Raw genomic sequence first — 21,789 nt, 5'->3', positions numbered from 1 at the left:
TCAGACCTGTGGACTTCACACTTTTTAAAAATAGCAGCAAAGCCCTATTTATTACATAAGCAATTGCTTGACACTCCCTTGATTAAAACAAAACAAAAAAGTAGGTTGCTCTTGTAGAAACAGGTGTGTCCTGCCCAGTGGACCTCCCATTTGCTTCTATCCTTGTGCAGCCCAGAATGGCCTTTGAAAATATTTCTCTTGCTCAGCTCCCTCATTATAAAACTGGAAAACAATTGAATCCCTGAAAGGCGAAGTGTCCTTTCAAAGACACACCACTAAGTCTAGACAGTTGTTCTTGTCATCACCTTGATGTGGTTCAGAGTGACCATCAAATGTGAGCTGTTTCCCGACAGCATACATCAGCCTCTTTATATCTCTCAGAAGACCCTCCCTTCATGAGTTCACAATCACTGTTTTTAACTCCCAGCTTAAGGAATCAGACTGAATTAGTTTTTTGTGTAATTAACCTGAGGAACACCTACTTTTTGTGACATCTCTAATTTCTGTGATCAACCCAACTACACAGAGACTGGATGACCAACAACTGCCCTTCAACCCCTCCAGGGCACCTTAAGGGTAGGATGGGGTGGGGTGTGAAATTCCAAGACAAATGGAAAAAGGTGAAAATTGCCTTATCAGCTGGAAACTAACTCAAGCTCCTTATCTTTATGGATATAACAAGAAACAGTCAGAGCAACCTCCTTTGGAACCCAGAGGTGAGTCCAAAAAGGAAACATACAATTGACTAACAGCCTAGTAGGGGATTCCGCCCGGAAGCTCACCTCTACCTGTGCCCAAGCCCTGCTCAGGTTCTTTTAAATGTCTTCCTACAAAAGTTGATCCAAAGGCTTAATGAACCAAAAGGCATTAAGAGTCATGCATGTGAATTATGCTACCCATTCCTGCTTCTTTAATTGGATGCAAATAACATCACCTGGGCTCCACATCCCAGGATCTGTCCAGCTCTTTGTCACGCGGCACTCTAAACACCTTGTTCCAAAGATCCTGGCAGGAGAGGAAGACACTCACTGTGAGATCTGCTGGCTTCTGCCAAATTCACAAACGCTGGCTGTTAGGCCTATAGATAGAACGAGGGGTAATTTCATGCAAATGCTCTGTGCTATTCCCTGAGCTCCAAGATTAGAGTTGTCAGAAAATGTAAGTGTTCCTCCGGTTAATAACACAAAGAACTAATTCTGTCTGATTCCCTAAGCTGAGAGTTAAAGACCAGCAATGGTGAACTCATGGAGGGAGGGTCTTCAGAGTGACGCTGGAAAATGCACAACATGTGCCAAGGCCATGATACCTGATAAGAGTCACGTGGACCACATCAGGGAGGTCGTCCAGGAGGCCTGCATGGCTCTTGGGACTCAGCCATCTCTGGGCACCTGCTGGAGGTACAGGCAGATGTAACGGGCAGTAATGAGCTTATGCGGCTACGTGGAGAACCATCCCATGTCAAGTCAAGACTGCAGGATTTGAGAACAAAATATAAAACGCATGTGCAGAGGACCATCCTCACTTTGTTTTTTTCCTCTCTCTCTAGGAAGGAGACACTTGGGTTCCTAGATGCATTCCTACTAGTTTCTTGGACACACATTTCATGTTTATGTGGCAAATTATATTTGGTTATAGTCTTCAGAGAGCACTGACTTATTATTCCAACAGGGCGCTTCTTGAAGATGATTTTAAATCTTATGAATGGTGTGTAGCCACGGAATGCTTCAGGACAGAAGGGAGGACACAGTGACACCATCCTCCTACTTACTGTATCCTAGGTACAGCACAGGAGTTGTGAGTCAGCCTTTGGATTTTCAGACTATAATTTTCAAACTCTCCTGAAAGATGTATGATGGCTTTTGAGATAACACACACACACACACACACACACACACACACACACACACCTCCTCCCTTCACCCCCCTCCATACAGTCAGTGGAATACAACTTAATTCGTAACTTTTCTAAAGAAAAAACAAACAAAATTGTTATTGAAATCAAGAGCATGATTAATGAGCCTAATTTGGGATTGGGTCCAGCCTTTTCCCACTGGTTGTGAGACCCTGTGAAAGCCCCTTCACCTCTCTGGGCAACCTATGTCTCACCTGTCCATTTAGGACAATAATAATTCTACTTCATAGGCTAATTCTGAAGTGAGGTGATGCATACGTCTAGCATACAATAAATGCTCGATAAATTGTACTTACACTATTTTTCATGGATTTCTGATTAAAGCCCCCCAATGCAGCATTTTTTTGCACACAGTAAATACTCAGAATTTCTCTATTATCTGGTATCAGTCCACCCACATCCGCCTTCTGCGATGGAAATTTCTTCCAAATAATGAAATGAGTCAAATGGGACAAGTTTTCTGTTTACCCCCCAGGACATATGCTCTGCTGTTTGAGATATTGTTTGTTTTGTTAGGGAAAGTTGTTTGTTTTTTGACAGCATAATACACACCAGTAGATTGGCCATGCTCAGCTATATACATGGACACGGTGAAGAAGTCAAACCAATTATTTAAAAAGTTTAGAGCATCTGTTCCCAGGAGAATTCCACCTACAGATACTCACCTTGCCTAGCCTGAGACCAGCCCCAATGGAAAACAGTCTTTCATAATAAGACCATGGATTCATTTTGTCTTATGAGATAAAAGAGTATTTTATAGGTGAATTATATGTTATTTTATGAGGCTATCCATTTCAAATAAGTAGAGCCAAGACTCACTAGAAACTGTGAATCCTCAGATGGTTCATACTCCTGTTAATTTAGAAGCGTTTGAAGCCATGCACAAGTAGAGGATGCTTCCTTGCTAAGCAGTCATGACCCTTGTCCAATACCCTTAAAAACAACTGTTTTCTATGTGGCACATATACACCATGGAATACTATGCAGCCATAAAAAAGGATGAGTTCATGACCTTTGTAGGGACATGAATGAAGCTGGAAACCATCATTCTGAGCAAACGATTACAAGGACAGAAAACCAAACACCACATGTTCTCACTCATAGGTGGGAATTGAACAATGAGAAAACTTGGACACAGGGTGGAGAACATCACACAATGGGGCCTGTTATGGGGTGGGGGGAGGGGGGAGGGATAGCATTAGGAGATATACCTAATGTAAATGATGAGTTAACGGGTGCAGCACACCAACATGGCACATGTATACATATATAAAAAACCTGCACGTTGTGCATATGTACCCTAGAACTTAAAGTATAATAAAACACACACACACACACACACACACAAAAGAAGAAGAAAAACAAAAAAGGCATAGATGAGACTATAGAAAAAAAAACTGTTTTCTGATTTGGAGGATCAAAGAATCATTGCAAGTAAGCCCTCTGGCATAGATATTTTTGGAAGTGATTTTACACGTTTTCAGTGGGATAGTGTCCATTTTGTCCCATAAATTATCCTGAAATATCTATGATGGTTTTAAGATTTAAAAAAAATCAAACCATAACTGTAAGATATGACTTCTAAATTTCTTTTCAAAGAATATGTCAGTACGTTCAATTCTTTGCCTTCTACTTCTAAACTTAACTTCCTCGTAAAGCAACCTTTTTCCATTACCTACTCCACCCTAACTCATTCTGATCACTTGCTCCACCCTAACTCATTCTGATCACTTGCTCCACCCTAACTCATTCAGATTACTTGCTACCTCCTCTGCCTTGACTCCTGCCAAAGCACTCACTCCATCATTCTCTTTAAATTCTCCAGTCTGAATTACTTTAGCCTGTGCAGTCTAACCCTAGCCAACAGAGGAACAACACAGCAGCAGGGGCCACGTGCATCAGCGATAAGAACCCCTTCCCCTCTCTTGTCCAAATGTGCGCTCACCATAGTTCCATCTGTAAGGGCGTACCCTTCTATATAGAAGTAACTTGCCTTGCTGAGAATTAAAAAGCACACTTTATATTCGAGTGCTATTTCTTTTGCGGCACCAAAACTTTATATATAACAATAACCTACTCCCTCCAGCCCCTTCCATGCAGTTACTGGAATACACTTTGATTCCTAAGTTTTCTAAAAGAAAGGAAAGAAATTGTCCTCAATTAGGAATCCATGGGTGGTTTTACTGATTATCAAATCTCTAGAATAGAATGCAAGATTATAGACAGACAAATCTTGAGCCAGACGGTATATGTTATTAAAATCAAGAGCATGATTAATTAGTCATTTACTTGGAGTGATTTATCTTGTACCTCTCTCCACCGGCGTTAGAACTGCCTGCTGTGGACATCAGGTGTGCTGCTCTATTATGCATACTAATCAAAGTCTGCAGAAGTGCACATTGAGGGTGAATTTGAGCTCCACTGAACATCCATTTTAAAGAGCTGCATTTTATTAAATAGGCCTGAAGTCAAGAAGGCCATAAAACTGCAGAGGAAAAGGATAAACAAGTTATGGCTTAGTTGTCTCTCTTTCAAATGAGCCAAGTGCCAGGCCTGCATACCTGGGACTCGTAGGCAGCCTTTCCAACCCATATCTAAATAAGAGAGTCTCATGTCTTCCCCTTCCTATTTCAACAATCTATCTTATGTCTCTCCATTTCAACTGTCAGCCCCGAACGCAAGCCCCCATCTCTCCCCTGAAAGACTGCAATACCCTCCCTCCTTCAGACTTCATTAGGCAGAGCAGATTTTTGACATGCACAGCTGATCATGCTACATTCTTTCTTACCCCCGTGAGCGGGCCCCCATTGCTGCTAAGGAGTAGCCCTAACTCTCTGAGTTCAGGAAGATGACTTCCATCTCAGCCCGGAGCAGCTCTCCTGTCTCATTTCAAGGTGCTCTCTGGCCTCTTCAACATGCATCAGCCTCGCTGCCCTTTGGGGAGAAGGGTCCAAAATGTCTAAAATTCTTATCTGCCTAAGGACTTTTCAGCTGCTGCTCCCTCTTCCTAAAATGCCACCCTGCTGTGCGTCTGCCTGGTTAAGTCTGTTTCGCTTTCTCGTCACCAGTTTGAATGTCACTTCTTGCCAGAAACCTCCTCTACTTCCCCTTCACCTCACCGTAGAGTTACCAGCTCTCATGGTGCCCTGAAGTTTTCCCCTATGACCCTTATCCAAAGCATAATTAATCAATTTTATAATGAGGTATTAATGCTTCTTCTTCCCTCGCGAGGTTCTAACCATGTGTGGGCGAGGACCGTGGGTATTCTGTGGACAGCTGTATCCTCAGCTCCTAGGACAAGGTAGGGTACACAGCAGGCTCTCAATAAATGACAATAAATGTAGGGCACATAGCAAGCCCTCAATAAATGACAAGGATAAACCCTGAAAGCAGGGTGTGGGGGAGAGCATTCGCTGTCCCTTCTTCCTGTGCACACACAGCTGGACCACATTTCCTCATTGCCCTTGCTGGTAGGTGTGGTCATTTGACCAAGTGATGGGGACGACGTCTGCCACTTCCAGGCACAGTCCATAAGAACCTCTCCCACATGCTGCGCCGTGATACTTCTGCATTCTGGCTGACAGGGATGTCAACGTCTAAGGTCACTTTGAAGACCAGATGTTGAAAATGGCAGGGTCACCCATCAGCCTGAGTTTCTGAGCAACTTCATAGAAGAAACGCTCAGACTGGAACTGCTGCTCTAGAGCTGTTGGGTAAGCAGGATAAAAACATCTGTTCTGTTAAACCACTGAAATTTGGGGGTGGATTTTTTTTACTGCAACTTGGCCCATCTGAACTAATACATTCGTATTCAAAACAAGCATTGGGCAAGAGTGAAAAAGGATAATTGCCCAGCCACACACACCTCCAGGCACATGTAGAACCTGCGGAGGTAGAAGAAAAAGACAAATTGAATTTCCAACATTAAGTATTGTGAAGACATTAGTATTTTTTTCTTTTTCTATTTATCTCCATTTCTTTCTTTCCCTCCACTAACTCCACCTCCAAATCTCCAAAAGTTATGCAGAGAGCCTGATTACCAGTATTCCCTTGTCAGAAGCCTGCCGCTGCCTCTGTTCTCTGTTCTTACATACTGCCCTAGTAATTCTACATCAAATCCTAGGTGTGAAGTCCTTGCCTAGGAAGGGAGGACTTCCCAAAGCAATACATATGTAGCCTAGAAGTCCTCTCACTGAAATTAGAATCGCATTGAGCAAGCAATTCCATTTAGTTCAGTGCAGAACTCACTTTGGCTCCAAGACAGCTCAGGGAGGAAAAGAATCACTGAACACATTTTTCAAAGGAGTAAAAAGTTTTTCTCTACATCCTCAGGGCTACTGTCACTAATCTCAGGACTGGGACCCCACCTCCTGGGGCTCGCCTCTCTGTGTCCTTGCAGCCCAATCTCTTTAATTGAAGCTGAGGTGGAAGGCAGGCTCACACAGCTCTGCAAGCTTCTGCTGAACAAGTTAATCTAGCTGAGTTAATGATGATGCAGCCACTTCCATCAACACAGAAAGCCTGATCAGTTGGCTGGTTGGAGCTTTGTGGCCAAGGAGCCCTCCCCTCCCTGCTAGCCTTGCTTGGGCTGTGGAAACTTCTGCATTTATTAGGAGAACCTGCTCACGGAGCTTTGAGGTCTTTGGCCCTAAAGGGGAGTTGCTGAGCAGGTCTGGCTATGAGTATGGATTGCTCATGCTCCTGGAAGCCTGTTTCTTTCACAGGAAATGTCCCTTGGTGCCAACCCTGCAATAACGGAATGGAACGTTTGCTCACATTGAGCCACACCTGTTGTCAACAAGCATTTGCTTCCGATCTATTTAAACTCCATGGGGGAAGGAGACGGTGTGCGTCCCAGGCATTGTTTGGCAATGCTGGGTTCACAGCACCTGGGAAAGCTCCACAAAGTCTATGTTCTTGTTTGGGAAGTAGAGTTGCCCCTAGTAACAGCTGCTGCATTTCAATAGAGACCTGGAAGCCTCTGGAAAGTCATAAAGACCTCGCCCAGGCCCCTGCGCAGAGCTTAGTGCCAGGAACTTGGAGCTGAAAGGCAGCTTGCTCCTGTCAGGATTCCTGCAGTTTCACCAGCAGCAGGAGTAAGGCAGACAGAAGGCCGGATTCCAGCATGTGCTTGGTCGTGAAGCTGCTTTTGCTGTTGGCATTTTGGTCTTGGTCAAAGATGTCAAAATGCATAGTTAAGTGTCTGTGCCAATTAAATTCAAGTCTGCATTTTGATCTGTCTCCTAAGATGTATTTATCTACCTATTATGCACTTGTTCATGCATCCATTTATTATTACTATTATTTTTTTTTTTTTGAGATGGAGTCTGGCACTGTCGCCCAGGCTGGAGTGCAGTGGTACCATCTTGGCTCACTGCAACCTCCGCCTGCTGAGTTCAAGCAACTGTCCTGCCTCAGCCTCCCCAGTAGCTAGGATTACAGGCACACGCCTCCACGCCTGGCTAATGTTTGTATTTTTAGTAAAGACAGAGTTTCACCATGTTGGCCAGGCTGGTCTCAAACTCCTGACCTCGAGATCCAGCCACCTCAGCCTCCCAAAGTGCTGGGATTACAGGGGTGAGCCACTGTGCCCAGCCCATTTGTTTATTCTTTTCTCCTTTCTTCCATTCAAAATCACAGGCCCACCCTGAATCCCGGTTCTTGTGATTGGCTTTCTGAGCCCCTACTTCATCTCCTGCCTGGTGCCCTAATAATACCACTATATGTTCTGCACCCTGGTAGAGGCCCGCTCCTACATATCCATATTTCTACCAAACAACACATGGGCACTTTAGGAGGAACTTCAAGTCTGAATATTCATTGGCTGATTAATTTCCTGCGGTTGTGTTCCTCACCCCTGGCTGGTTACTTCCACTTTTACCACATATGACATTTAGGTTCACATGTGTGCCTCCTTCTTTGACTCCTTCAGACACAGTAAACCATTCTTTCTTTAGAGTTCCCACAGCAACATGGCACGGTTCTCTGTAGGTGCAGTGAGCACACTGTTGTGTAATTTTTGGTTTACATATACTCCTGTACTAGATCCTAAGCTCTTTAAGGACAGAACTGCGACTTATGTGCCTCTTTATTACCAATGCTTACAGTTTTGCCAACTGATTTTTGTTTAAGTATGAGTGGTTAAGTGGATGGATATAAGGCTATATTGATGGATGAGAGGGGAGGTGAGTGGGTGGGTATGTGAAAGGTTGAATAGATAGATGGACTGATAGGTAGATGAATAGGTGAATGGATGGGTAGATGGATAGATTAATAGGTGGATTGGTGAATAAGTGGGTAGGTGGGTGGATGGATGGATGATAGATAAATAGGTGGGTGGATGGATAGGTGAATCGATGGGTGAGTGGGTGGATAGATGGGTAGATGGATGTATAGGCGTGTGGGTAGCTAGACAAATGGATGGAGAATGACCTTAGCCATCAAGTTGCCAATGTACACAACAAAAAAGCTTATTTCCATTAAGATAGCATTCAACTACCAAGCCCTTGAATAAGTTCACAAAACCTGAACCACCAGCAAGCAGAACAGTGGGCGGGACCCTTGTGGTCTGCATTTCCCTAAAGCTGGATGAATACAGAGAATGCTGTAATTTCAAGCTATAGGCCAGTTGGTATAATGTTTCCCTGTGCAACCTAACAGCCTTGCCCTGGCAATAATCACATCTCTATTTCATTGTTTTAAAAAATTGCCTGCATATTAAAACTGCCACTTTTATTCTTCAGAAATGATACCTCAAGTGAACCTAGAGGCAAACTTCAGAAGATACGCTTAAAAAAAAGTCAATGCCTAGGGAAATAAGGAAGTCAAGCCTAGATCCCACTGCCTTTCAGGCAACCTCACAGTCTCTCCAGACAGCAGGAGAAGAGGGCAGCTACCCCAAATCTGACCCTGTTTCAAAGTCACAGTGATTTCCTCCCTCCAGTCCAGTCAGAAAATAAGAAAAAGTACACTACTCAGCTACTGTCAAATGTAGAATGAAATATAACCCTTGTTTTTGTCTATCGGGTTATTACAGTTTTTATTACAACTATTGTGTTATAGATGTCTTTTCTTCCTCCAAGATAACAACAGAACAATGAACCAGTGTGAAAGAAAAAAGCTGTCAGCATGGGTAAAGTCACTCTGTTTGTTATATTTTATTTAAAAAATTAGCTAATCATGCCAATTGTAATTTTAGTAAGTTATTTCTAATTTAAGTTTATTAAACCATGAATCTTCCCTTGAGCTAAACTAATGACCACTATTAGGTATGCTACTCTATTTTAAATGATCAAAATATTAAATGGGATAAGATGAAAATTATAGATAGTGATAATTACAAAATGTCAGCATCACCTGGAATCAATTTACTAACATGTCAACTTGGGTGCAGAGGGGAAGAGTCAGTTGAAAATGTGCAGAAGGCACGTTGCATGGGCTGCTGTCATTTATCCTTTGGGGACTGTCATGACTGAATATTTATATCCTCTGGTCCCATGCAGTCATTTCTACCCTGTTTGCTGCACCCTTTAGCAGAGAGCAAGGGACAGATTGGCAAGGAGAGAAAACTCTTCCACCTCCTTGAATCCCAGGTTCTTACTTGAATTTTTGTAGGGAGAGTGGACACAGAGCTTTCAAGTAAACCAATTTTGTTGTAACCACTTGTGGGTCTGCATATGTGGGTTTTTTCTTAAATATATAGTCCTGACCTTTCCCCACCCCCATTCCTACAAGTGAGAAGGGAGCAGAAGTCTCTGTAATGAGACTATTGCAGACACCGTTGCTTGATTTAAGTCACAGATTTCAGCTGTGCTTGTTTTGTTTAGCGAAATCACCTGTTTACCTGAAATCACGGGCAAAATTGATTCGCTCCTGGCACAAAAGGGCAGAGACTGCATCCCCTAAAGTGTACCTGTCAAGGTAAGATGCAGTAACATGATACACATGTGCAGATGTATTTGACTTCTTGGGGGACTGATCAATTCTCAGGGGTTGTCAAAGTCACCTCTGTGACAAAATACTATGAAAGCCATGACCTCCCGCCTTTCCCTCTACTTCAATCATCTCCCTCGACTTCCAAAATCTTTCTACCACTGTCTGCTACACAGATATACAAAGGTATATTCACACAGCACAGACACACTCAAGCTCTGCATTCCTCTGTTGAAACAACTCCAACAATCTCGTTCTGGTGGAACAGAGTGCCCAGATACACTATCCAAGGAGAGCTGTCGGTTACGGGTAAATTACGAGGTTTGTTTAAATCTTTCTTCTGGTTTTTCCTGGCATTCTCTCCTGGCCCCTCTCCTTTGCCTTCTCCAGCTCTGCCCCTTGGAACCACTGACCATCCCTCTTGGTTCACTCCCAGACCCTCTCTTTTGCACAACTGAGTTCAGAGATTGCTCTTGTCCCAAGGGAATAAGAATGTTTTCTACAGGACATCAGAGAATTGTTGTGTTAGCAGCCCTGATTTAATGTGGATGCTTGGACCTGCACAGAAATTCTCAAAGTGGCCTGTGCTCTTTCTGGTTGGATAGTTCTGTGAAGCGACAAAGTGCACCGGTAGAGACCACAGATTCTGAAGCTGGATTGCCTACTATCTGTGTGATCTTGGACATGTCCCTCAACTTCCCTGTACCTCGGTTTTCTCATCTAGAAAATGGGGAAAATAGTACTTATCTTCTAAGGAGTAAATCTGTCAAGCACTTAGAAGGATATCTCACATACAGTAACTGCTACTTACATATTTATTACATTTAAAAAATAGGTTTCCAGTGGACTCATTACTCAAGCTTTACCCTTCTCCCTCCCACTCTAACTTTACACTTCTAGGTTAACTTTCCTCTCTGCTATAAGTCCAGCCATTTCTTTGCTTTCTGGGATCTCAATTCTCCCATCTGAGATTGATTTAATATACACAGCAGGCTCCAGGGCTAATTCCTGATCATTTCCTTTCTTAAGACCAACACTTGTATTTAAAATTATCACAAATGAAAGACCAAGGATACTTCAGTTCCTAAGACTCAGCTAATCTAAGCATTTTAAATCCACCATGGAATTAAGGAAGGAGGTGGTGGTCTTTGCCATGTTTTGTCTGTAAATGATTAAATAGGGGTTCCTACTGCCTTGTGTGCTTTAAAGCTGTTGTTCATAATGAGGGCTCTAGATAGGTCTGAGTTCAAATCTACTAGTTTTAGGAAGAAAATGCATAGAATAACAATCACTGAGGAAGGAGATGTCTCCCTGCCAGCCATATCTAATAAATGCTGTGTAGTGAGAATAGATAAGGCAGACCTTTTTTTTTTTTTTTTTTTTTTTGGATGTGATTCCAAAGGCCATTCCCAAAGAGAAGCTACAACAAGGTCTTAAGCAAAGTTTGCATCATCAATGAGTTTAAAACCTTCTATTCCAGGGAGACTACTTCAAAGGTCAACACTTATTTGTATAGAAAGTACATAGCAGCAACGTGGAAATGCCCCCACCACCCAAAACTCTGTAATAAAATTAGATTCAACATCATGGGTCAATGCAGGTGGATGCAAAGTTATTTGAAAGAGAGGGAGTATTTCTAAACCAGCACAACTTGACAAATATCCTCAGTTTTTCAAACTGGAATGTCCTTACCACAGAAAGAGAGGTACCAGAGCATGCATGAATATTCAAGTCAAAAGAGATTTTTCTGGAGAGACAATTCTACCCAATAAAAAGAATTTGACCCATCATTTTGCATTAAAATAATCACAGCTCTTGTAGTAGGCAGTGTCTGGCTCCCAGTGAACCCTGCCTCCTCATATGCATGTCCTTGTGTAATTCCCTCCACTGAGTGTGGGGTGGACTTACTGACTCGCTTCTAAAGCATAGAAGGCAACAAAAGTGGCAGGGCATCTCTTCTATGACTGTTATCAAAAACTGTGGCCTCTGTTTTCTTGGCCCTCTGGCTTTATGGCTCTTCTCACCTATTTTCTCTGATGAATCCAGTTGTCCTGTTGTAAGATTCCCTCTGGAGATGTCCATAAGGCAAGGAATTAAGGGGTTCTTCCAACCAATAGCCAGCAAGGAAGCAAAGCCCTCAGTCCAGCAGCCTGAAAAAGCAGAATCCTGCCAGCAATCCTATGAATGAGCTCAGGAGCCAACCCATGCCCAGTCAAGTCTTAGGATGACTGCTGCCTCAGTTGACACCTTCATTTTAGCCTTGATTATGGCCCAAAGACCCAGCTAAGCTGCACCCATATTCTTGCTGCACAGAAATTGTGGAATAATAAATATGGTTTTAAGCTGCTAAGTTTTTGGGTGATTTGTCATGTAACCATAGATTACTAATACAGATATATTATAGACCATGGTACAGAACTATCACAAAAGACAAGGCCTATTGCATCTACTTGATGTTTCAGCTCAGGCCCACCCAGGGGCACAACTCTTGGAGGCACCATTCACAAAGACCACAATGTGGAGTTAAGCAAAATTAAAGCCCTGTGACAATATTGATGCCAAATTCCAAGTCCTCAAGGGAACTGGGTTTGGTTTTCTACAGCATATTCACTATCTGACTCACATCAATTCTCACCTTCTTGATCCTCAGTTCATCTTCTACAAAGCAGCTACAAGAATCTTAATTTTTGGGCAAGGTGGCTCATGCCTTTAATCCTAGCACTTTGGAAAGTGGAGGTGAGAGGATTGCTTGAGGCCAGGAGTTGGAGACCACTCTGGGTAACACAGTGAAATGTTATTGCTACAAAATAAATAAATAAATAAACAAACTCAGCCAGGTGTGGTAGTATATGTCTGTAGTCCTAGCTACCTGGGAGGCTGAGGCAGGAGGATCATTTGAATTCAGGAGTTCAAGGCTGCAGCAAACTATGATTGCATCACGTCACTGCACTCTAGCCTGATGTTCTGGGAAATGTAAATGAGATGTCTGTGAAAAGCATAGTGTCTGGCACATAGCAGGAACTGACTGTTAGCTTGATGACTCTGAATGTCTAGCTTCCACCAGAATTTCCAGGGCTTTGTTTCTGTGCAAAATGCTGGGACACCTTGTTTTCTGTCTTCACCCCAGGTTGAAGTGGAAGCTCCCATCTATTTCTGGTGGGAGAAGAGAGGGATGAAGCCACCTCAAATCAGTTCTGCTTTTCCAAGGTGGTTCCCCCATTAAGTACTAGGTGTTTAATCTGGAGAGAAAACCGAACCCATAGTCAACCCATGTAGGTGCAATGAAAACAGAAAACAGAACATGCATTTAACTTCCTCATTCAGTTAAAACCAGCACTTCCTAAAACAAATAGTGACAGTACTGAGATTCTTATTTAAAAAGAAGGTTCATATTTGCAGGTTGTCTGCACATTATAATACTTGCCGATATGTCCAGCTGCTCCCTTTGTGTCCCATTTACTACAGTCATAACTACAGATTCAGAGACTCCCACTAAGCATGGCTGATTATTAAAAATAATAAAGCACTCCAGCTAATTGACCACCAACTCTGCACTGGGTATTTTTGCATGCAAGCCTTGATAGTCTCACAAAAGCATATGGCATAGATAATGCCTTTTCTTTTCTCTCCTTCTTTTCTTCCTTCCTTTTCTTCCCTTCCTTCCTTCCTTCTTTTTCTTCCCTCTACTCCCTCCCTCCCTTCCTTAATCCCTTCCTTCCTTTCTTCGACAGTCTTGCTCTGTTACCCAAGCTGGAGTGCAGTGGCACAATCATGGCTCACTGCAACCTCTGCCTCCTGGGTTCAAGCAATTCTCATGCCTCACCCACCCAAGTAGCTAGGATTACAGGCATGCACCACTATGCTTGGCTAATTTTTGTATTTTAGGAGAGAGAGTGTTTTGCCACGTTGGCCACACTGGTCTTGAACTCCTGGCCTCAAGTGATCTGCTGGCCTCAGCTTTCCAAAGTGCTGGGATTGCAGGTGTGAGCCACTGCATGCAGCCTGATAGTGCCCTTACTGCTCCTTTCATACTTCTATCCATTCACAAAAAAAGAGCCATCATTATGCATCCTGAGTAGAGTTTCAGAATAGGACAAAGGATATTTCCCTCACCATGCACCGAGGCAAATTAATATTTTTGCAAGGATGTACACTGTGCCTGGCCCTGTGCTCAGAGCTTTACCCAACTGATCTCAGGGAGGCTGTAATGCGTATTAGTTAAGATCATTAATTGAGAAGACAAAATGCCTGGGTTTCACTTTTTGCTCTACCACTTAGCAGTTAGAGAAGCCTGGGTACATTACTTAACCTCTCTGAGGCTTAGTTTCCTCCGCTATAAAATGGGGGATAACAGAGTACCTCTCCCATAGCATTGACATAGAGATAAATGAGCCAACAGGTTTTAAACGCTTAGCTCATCTTTCCAAGGTGTCAATAAATGTTAGCGATTTAACTCGTGATACAGCCTATGGGGTGAGTGTGATCCCACACCATTTTACATATGAGAAAAGTAAAAGTCAGAGAAGGTAAATAACTTCCCCAAGCTCATACATACAGCTGGTAAGTAATATAACTAGACTTGATATCCACACATGATTATTCAAAACAATGGTTACTTTACTGTATTAGGAGGCTCCGCTGACTTTCTTGTATATCATGATTACAGTGACCCCATTTTGACTATTTTCTGAGTGCCATATAGTGTGCTAAGAGCTTTACATGCATTTATCTATTCACTCTATCACAACTATATGCAGTAGGTACAACTGTCATCCTCATTTCACAGATAAGACAGCCGAGGTATAAACAGGTGCTCACAGTCCCAAGTGAGTGGTAGAGACATCTCCTGTTCACCATATCCTATTCTACTCTCCTTCCAGCATGTGGGACGATTACAGTCTCTAGGGCCATTAGGTAGAGTCTGCAACCCAATCTTGCTACTGGGCTGTAGGTAGAACTGATCCATTTTCTTTCCAAGTCAAAGCATTTAACCACCAGGATTCTCCAGCATTTTTATTCCTCAGCTGCAGCTATAGGAAGAGCTTGTTTGGTAACAGAGGAGCCACAGGAGGAGATAGCCCACCATGCTGCCCCACCAGGTGCAGGAACACACCCTGACCAGGGGGCTTCTCATGAAGGAGAACTAAACCCGCTTACAGGCTCTGAGATCTGTGACTGTTCATGAATGCAGCAGAGCTTCACCTATCCTGGTGGATACAGTGAGCACACAGCATTTCCAGAATTTAAACCCTAGAAAAGGAACACCATAACTTTAACACAGGGTGATGGTAAAAATTAAGTTATGTCAGATAAAATCTATATGAAAGGACATAGCACAGAGATGAGCACAAAGAAAATGTTCAATAAATGCTTGTTGAATGAAAGAATTCTTTTTCCGAAGGTCAAGATTGAAACCTCCTAAAGAATACACAGTGGTAGATCCTGACACTAGGTAGTGCTTCCTCTGTGTCATGTATATTTCTATGGGCTTCACACATACAGACTCACTTATTTCTCACAATAACCTATGAGATAGCTACTGTAAGTATCCACAATTTACAGATGGGGAAACCAAGCCATGTAAAAATGAAAAAAAAAAAATGAACTGAAGTCATACAGATGTAAATCGAAGAGCTGGGTCTCCAACCCAGGCAGTATGACACCAGAGCCTATATTCTTTCTTATTTTTTTTTTTTAAATCACTGCTTCAGTCAAGGGAAAACAGCCTATATTCTTAACCACTATGATGTAGCCTCTCTGTTGGCAACTAATTAGGGAAGCACATTTTTTTTTAAAGAGAACTCCAATGATGAGTAATTAGGTATAAAGAAGAATAACATTGGCCGGGCATGGTGTCTTACTCCTGTAGTCCCAGCACTTTGTGAGGCCAAGGCAGGTGGATCATGAGGTCAGGAGATCGAGACCAGCCTGGCCAACATAGTGAAACCCCATCTCTACCAAAAATACAAAAAATCAGCCAGGGGTGGTCGTGGGTGGCTGTAATCCCAGCTACTTGGGAGGCTGAGGCAGGAGAATTGCTTGAACCTGGGAGGCGGAGGTTGCAGTGAGCTGAGATCATGCAATTGCACTCCAGCCTGGGTGACGGCATGAAACTCCATCTCAAAAAAAGAAAAAAAAAAAAGAAGAAAAACAATATTCACAGATAAATTAAGAAAAAGAAAAAAAAATGCAATGTTGGGAACATAAGGCAAGATTTATTTTCAGTTTGCTTCAGGTCAGTTACTTCATAATGGTAACTGAACACACATACATACAAATGTACATACATAGAGGAAAATATAAAATGAATTGGAGATTGGTGACATTTGAAAGGTAGCTCTAGACTGTACTGTAACAGGATAAAACACACGACAAAAGCACCTGAAATACAAAGCTGAGACCTACCTAATGTTCAAAGGAAACTTCCAGACCTACCTCCACTATGTCACAGGGACAAGTCCACCTATTATTTCCTCCTGCAGGACTGTTTATGTCAGGGGATCCCTGGGGGCCCAGAAGTGGGAGCAGGGCAGGGGTGGCAGCCTTCTACTTCCAGACCCTTCATATGTCCTTTCTGCTGGCCACTACATCAATCCAGGGATGGGCAAGCCAGAGAAAGGAAGGAAGAACTTTCACAAAGCAGTGGCTCTTATGGCAAAGGAAACCGCAAAGAACAAGAGGGACATTTATCTCTCTTACCACAAAAGAATTCGCACAGCCTGACTGCTAATGATTCTGCTGGCTCAGCCCCATGTCCCAGGTTTGTTCTGCCTTTCTCAGCCTCTGTATCCTTTATTTTGGGCCAGCCTGGAGCTGATTCTGAGAGACGAAAGGAGTGTATCCAGATCTCCATCCCTCGATGAGATTTAAGTTCTATCCTTTCCACACCAGGAGGCCCAGCTACTGATTCTGGGGTCTTGTGCCCTCTCTACATGGTTTTTTTTCCCTGATAACCAGATGGTTAAGCCTATAATCACGTAAAATTAGGTTACTCCCAGGTCATCCTGATGGCCACTGAAGCAAACTATGCCCCCACAACCATGTGTACTCAGTCCATAGGAAGTGGGACCTATTCTGTCAAAGTTATTCAATCTTTGCATTTGGAGTCAGATTGAATGGGTTCAGAGCTCAGCCCTCCCACTATGATGTTAGACATATTACTTTACTTCTCTAAATCTCAATTTTATCATCTGTAGAAGAAGGATGACAAAGATGATGATGATAATTAGAGTGAGGATGATGATGATGAAATCTACCTCCTAGGGCTCCTATGAAGATTAGCCAAGTAAAGCATCTAGCTCAGTGCCTGGCAGTGCAAGTATTCAGTAGCTTAGTTAGCTATTTTAATCTCAGTTATTTCTAGGTTTTTTTCTGCCTAGCATGTCTCATACCCAGGCCACCTCAGGTTGAGAGACCTTGCTCTGAAATCCAGCAGGTTCCCTTCCCTCTCACCAGTTCCCTTTTTCTCACACAGCTCTGCCCAGCCTGTGTGGGCAGGGGCAGGTTTCCTACCACACTGCAGCTGGTATACATGAGTGCTGCAGCAGATGCTGTCCCTGCCCCATCCACATCCCCTAGGTTTTCTTTGCCATTTTAGTGCACAGGGACCCCCAGTGTGCTTCCATTCCCCAATGCCAGCAGCTGCGGTAGCATGCCAGTAAATATTTACTAAACATGTCTGGGTGGAGGGAAGGGAGCCCTAATTTGTAATGTTGGCCAATTTCCATGGTGTAGATACTCTCACCATGGCTGATTTCAAGCTATCAATGGGGTCAACCAGATTGCAAAATTCCTAACAATTTAACATCCAGCTCTTCTAAGCCATCGCTAACCAACACCAGCACATCAAGGGAATCTGTGTCTTTTTCCAAAAGGCTGCATCTAGGCTAATGGATCTGCTTTGTCTGTACGCATGAAGTACAGAAGCATGTGACAACTTGTGCCCCTGCCTGCCCACTATCCCACCAGCCTTTAACCAAGGACTTGTGGTTCAAGAGGTATAAATACTCAAGTTGCCTTGCCCCAAAGGGGCCAGCACTGAAGTGCAAATCACATCATTCCCAGTATCCCTGCAAGATGAGGCCAAAGTTACTTCAATGGGACTTCACTTGAGACGACACCCTTGCTCAGTCTCCCCCTTGCCAAACTAAGTTCCCACATCCCTATACATTTTTCCTAGCAACGTTTCTGATACATCACTTTCACACAAATTCTCATCCCAGGACCTTCTTCTGGGAAACCAAACTCAAGGCAGCACTTAAGAGTTTGCATTCTAATGTTGGACAGACCTGAGCTCAAATCCTGATTCTGATACAAGCTGGTGGACTGGGGAAAGTTACTGAAACTCTCTGAGCCTCCGTTTCTCCATGTCCTTTGCCCCACTGTCTCTAATTTCAGGGAGGAAGAGTTGTTGAGTGCACAGGTGTGGTGAAGCGAGCTGTAATGCTGATGGCAGAATAGATTAACTGCCCTTTACAAATGCTATTAAGCAGCCTCTATCTAGACCCTCACAAACACCAGTCATATTGGGTCCAATGGTACCAATTTAATACATCCTTTCTAAGCAAAGAATCCCAAACTTGGAAAGTTTGTGTACACAGATAACCAGTTTAGCCCAGTGCTTTATATATAATTGACATATAACACATTTTAATTAATTGATAAGTCAAAGTACTATTTATCATTGTAAAAAACTGGAAAGCACCTTGATTTCAGTGAATGAACACAAAGGAAGAGCTAAATATTCTGGGTCTGACTTGTGACAAACAAGTTATGCATTGTTAAAAATTATGTTTGTAAAAAAATTATAAAATAATATAAAAGGGTTTATGAAGTATAGTCAAACAAATTTTAATTTATGCTAAAGTCACAACTTAATTTTTTAAAAATATACACACAAAAAATTGGAACTATTGGGCCAGGCGTGGTGGCTCATGGCTCACGGCTGTAATCCTAGCACTTTGGGAGGCCGAAGTGGGGGGATTGCCTGAGCTCAGAGCTCAGTAGTTCAAGACCAGCCTGGGCAACGTGGTGAAACCCCGTCTCTACTAAAATACGAAACATTAGCCGGACATGGCAGCATGCGCTTTTAGTCCCAGCTACTTGGGAGGCTGAGGCAGGCAAATTGCTTGAACTTGGGAGGTGGAGGTTGCAGTGAGCTGAGATCACGCCACTGCACTCCAGCTTGGGCAACAGACTGAGACTCTGTCTCTAGAAAGAAAAAAAAAAAGAAAAAAAAAAAAGGAAATATAGAAAATAAATGTGCCACAATAATACTGAACTAAAATATGTATCTCTAAGCGGAAGAATATTATGCAGTAATCGAAAATTGACTGCTTAAAAATCATGAAATGACATCTGTCTATGGAATGTCAATATAATTCAAAGCATAATGATTGAATATGTAACTATATAGATTAAACTTATGATGATTTTTTAAGCAGGACAGTGAATATATGATTTTTGATGAGTCAAACTATAAAAAAACTAAACCAACAACTTCAAAATGTATGCATAAAGGAAAAAGACTAAATAACTAAAATGTTAAGAACGATTATAATTGGACTTCAAACTTCCAGCAATTTTCTTCCTTTTCCTTTTTTATGTTCCAAATTTTCTCTAATTAAGGAGAATTACTTTTATAATAAACAGAATTTTTTATTGGTTGGGTAACAACAGTGCAATGTGCACAAAAACACACACACACACAAAGGAAATAATAAGGAAAGCAAGGGAGAACATTGCTATTAAAACACTATTCTCTAATACTTTCCAAATTTGTTTTCTAATAAGACCAAATCACAGCTATGTTCTGTGGCAGTTACCAGCCTGAGCTAACTAAATAATCTGACTCAAAGGAGAACTTCCCAAGCCATAGAAAGTTGTGCGTCGGCTGGCATCCAGCTCTGGCAAAATTAGCTGGGGAGAGCAGCTGGGTGGTACAGTACACAATTCCAGAACAAGGAAATCTAGAACTCTATGCTTATTGAAAATCCAGTTCAGTTATCTTTGTCTGTGCTGTGTGCACCATGCATTCATGGGCTCGTGAATCTCACCATTGAAATCAAATTTCCTCTCTGACTTACGCTGTCACATTTCATAGGTTTAAGTCCATTGTTTCCAATTGAATTTTGCTTTTTAATTGCAATGCATTCAGGTAAATGTGTTCTTGTTGATGCATTAGAAAAGCCAGGTCAATGGAAACACACTGATTTACCACCTGGTGGGTACATGTCTTTCTGTGAATAATTTGTCATTTGCCAACATAAAGTAAAATCTAGGGCATCATGGAATTGCTCCTCTCCTCCTCAATCAATTCCTATCATAAGAAAAGTAGCATTCATCCTGGGTAATATTCATTCACTTATATGTAGGGTGGCAACAGGAGACATAAATGTCAATGGCCACTGATGTCCTCTTCAATGTTACCATTCTCCAGAATTAGAGGTTCAATTTGGCATCCATAAAGAGACAGGTATCAGCCTTTATTTCTTCTTCTTCCCTGATGCTGAGGGCATGAAGCCTTTTTAATACCCCATTTTCTAACACAGGAGGATACAGTATATAAAACCTGCCATCTGGCTCTTTCTTTTTTTGATGAAGCCATTTACATTTTCTTAGTATAATTAGGATTGCACTGTGACTTGTCAATATTCTTCTGCCACAGCATCATATAACAGTTTAAGTATACCTGCAACTTTGATGATTTATTTGTTGCAGCACGCTTTCAAGCACTAGTGAGGGATAATTGCCAGGGAGATTATTACATGGTGTTGGGTTAATTAACTATGATAAAGCCATTTGCCTGTGACATGATGGGTCTGTTTCGATCTAAATGATATAAAATAGTTAGACTCATCGAAGACAACATGATGACCTCACAGAAGATTATACCTAACCAAAATAGAATCCTGCTAATGATGTTTCAGAATTTGATGTTCTATCTCAATCTTGCTAGCTGTCTTTTTAATCAGAGAGATACCATTACAATGAGTATTCTTGAACATTTGTGCCCAGCCCTCGTGAGAAAGCAAGAGATCTGCTAACTAACTCAAAATGTTTGCAAAATACAAAATATTAAAGGTGTGAAAGGGAGCCTGCAGACACAGAATTGCTTCTGATCTTCTTTGCTAGGCTGAATCAGAGTAGGTCTTAACTGAGGATGGTCTGCTGGGTTAGACAGCAAAGAAACAATAAGAGGTCAGAGCCTGATGTTCGGTGGCTGCTGAACAATATCCCTCAACCAATGGAAATATTGCTGAGCTGTAAACAGACCTAAGCACTAGGCTGGATGATCCTGAAGCCCAGCTCTCCGAACCTGCACCAAAGATTTTGAGATAGGGATAAAGATTTCTATTTTAATTCCAGAGCAGCAAGAAGAGAGATCAAGACTATACCATATTTTTGAAGATATAAAAAGCCCCTTATACCATGAGGATTAATAGCTGGAAGCTACCATGCTGTGGTAGTAAAATGGCAATAAAATGAACACAGTCCTTATTGCCTAACCTTCATTTCCTTGGGAAGGCCAGGTTGACAGACACAAATTCTGCAAAGGCTGTAGTGGTTGAAATGGTCAATTCAGTCAAATCTGCAATAAGCCCAGTCCCACAATATCAATGAAACTAATTGCTAAAATGATTGGCCAGGTGAGAGGCATCATTATCAACTAGCAAGTATCTATTAGCACCTTGCACAATCAGGCCACTGCAGGGAACAAAACAAACAAACACCTTGTGAAACTTTACTCCTGTCAATAGTAAGACATCAACTTGCAATTTAGTTGAGAAAATTAGGCATATGTTGCATGACTGTGTAGCATTCCCAATAGCCACAAGGTGCATCTCTCATGACTTCATGTTTAGGCTTCTTCCACATGAGAGCAATCACTCCGGACAGTTTCCTTCCCTTCTTCACTTCCTCCCTCTTGAACCTTTAGCCTCAAC

General features: G+C 42.3%; 1 protein-coding gene and 1 long non-coding RNA gene across 4 annotated transcripts in view; both read right to left on the bottom strand.

The window, feature by feature from the left end:
* Positions 1 to 16,450, bottom strand: part of LOC129015398 (uncharacterized) — a 56,309-nt gene extending 39,859 nt beyond the window's left edge. The window contains exon 1 of the long non-coding RNA XR_008494559.1: positions 16,280 to 16,450. This is a non-coding gene — a long non-coding RNA (uncharacterized LOC129015398). The remainder of the gene's footprint in view (positions 1 to 16,279) is intronic.
* CDH13 (cadherin 13) overlaps positions 1 to 21,789 on the bottom strand; it is a 1,176,109-nt gene that overhangs the window by 1,012,380 nt on the left and 141,940 nt on the right. The gene's annotated exons all lie outside the window — the stretch shown is intronic.

Source organism: Pongo pygmaeus, chromosome 18 (assembly GCF_028885625.2).
Source record: "Pongo pygmaeus isolate AG05252 chromosome 18, NHGRI_mPonPyg2-v2.0_pri, whole genome shotgun sequence".
NCBI classification, from domain to species: domain Eukaryota; kingdom Metazoa; phylum Chordata; class Mammalia; order Primates; family Hominidae; genus Pongo; species Pongo pygmaeus.
The sequence above is the reverse complement of the archived record's forward strand: the minus strand, read 5'-3'. Positions and strand labels throughout refer to the sequence as shown.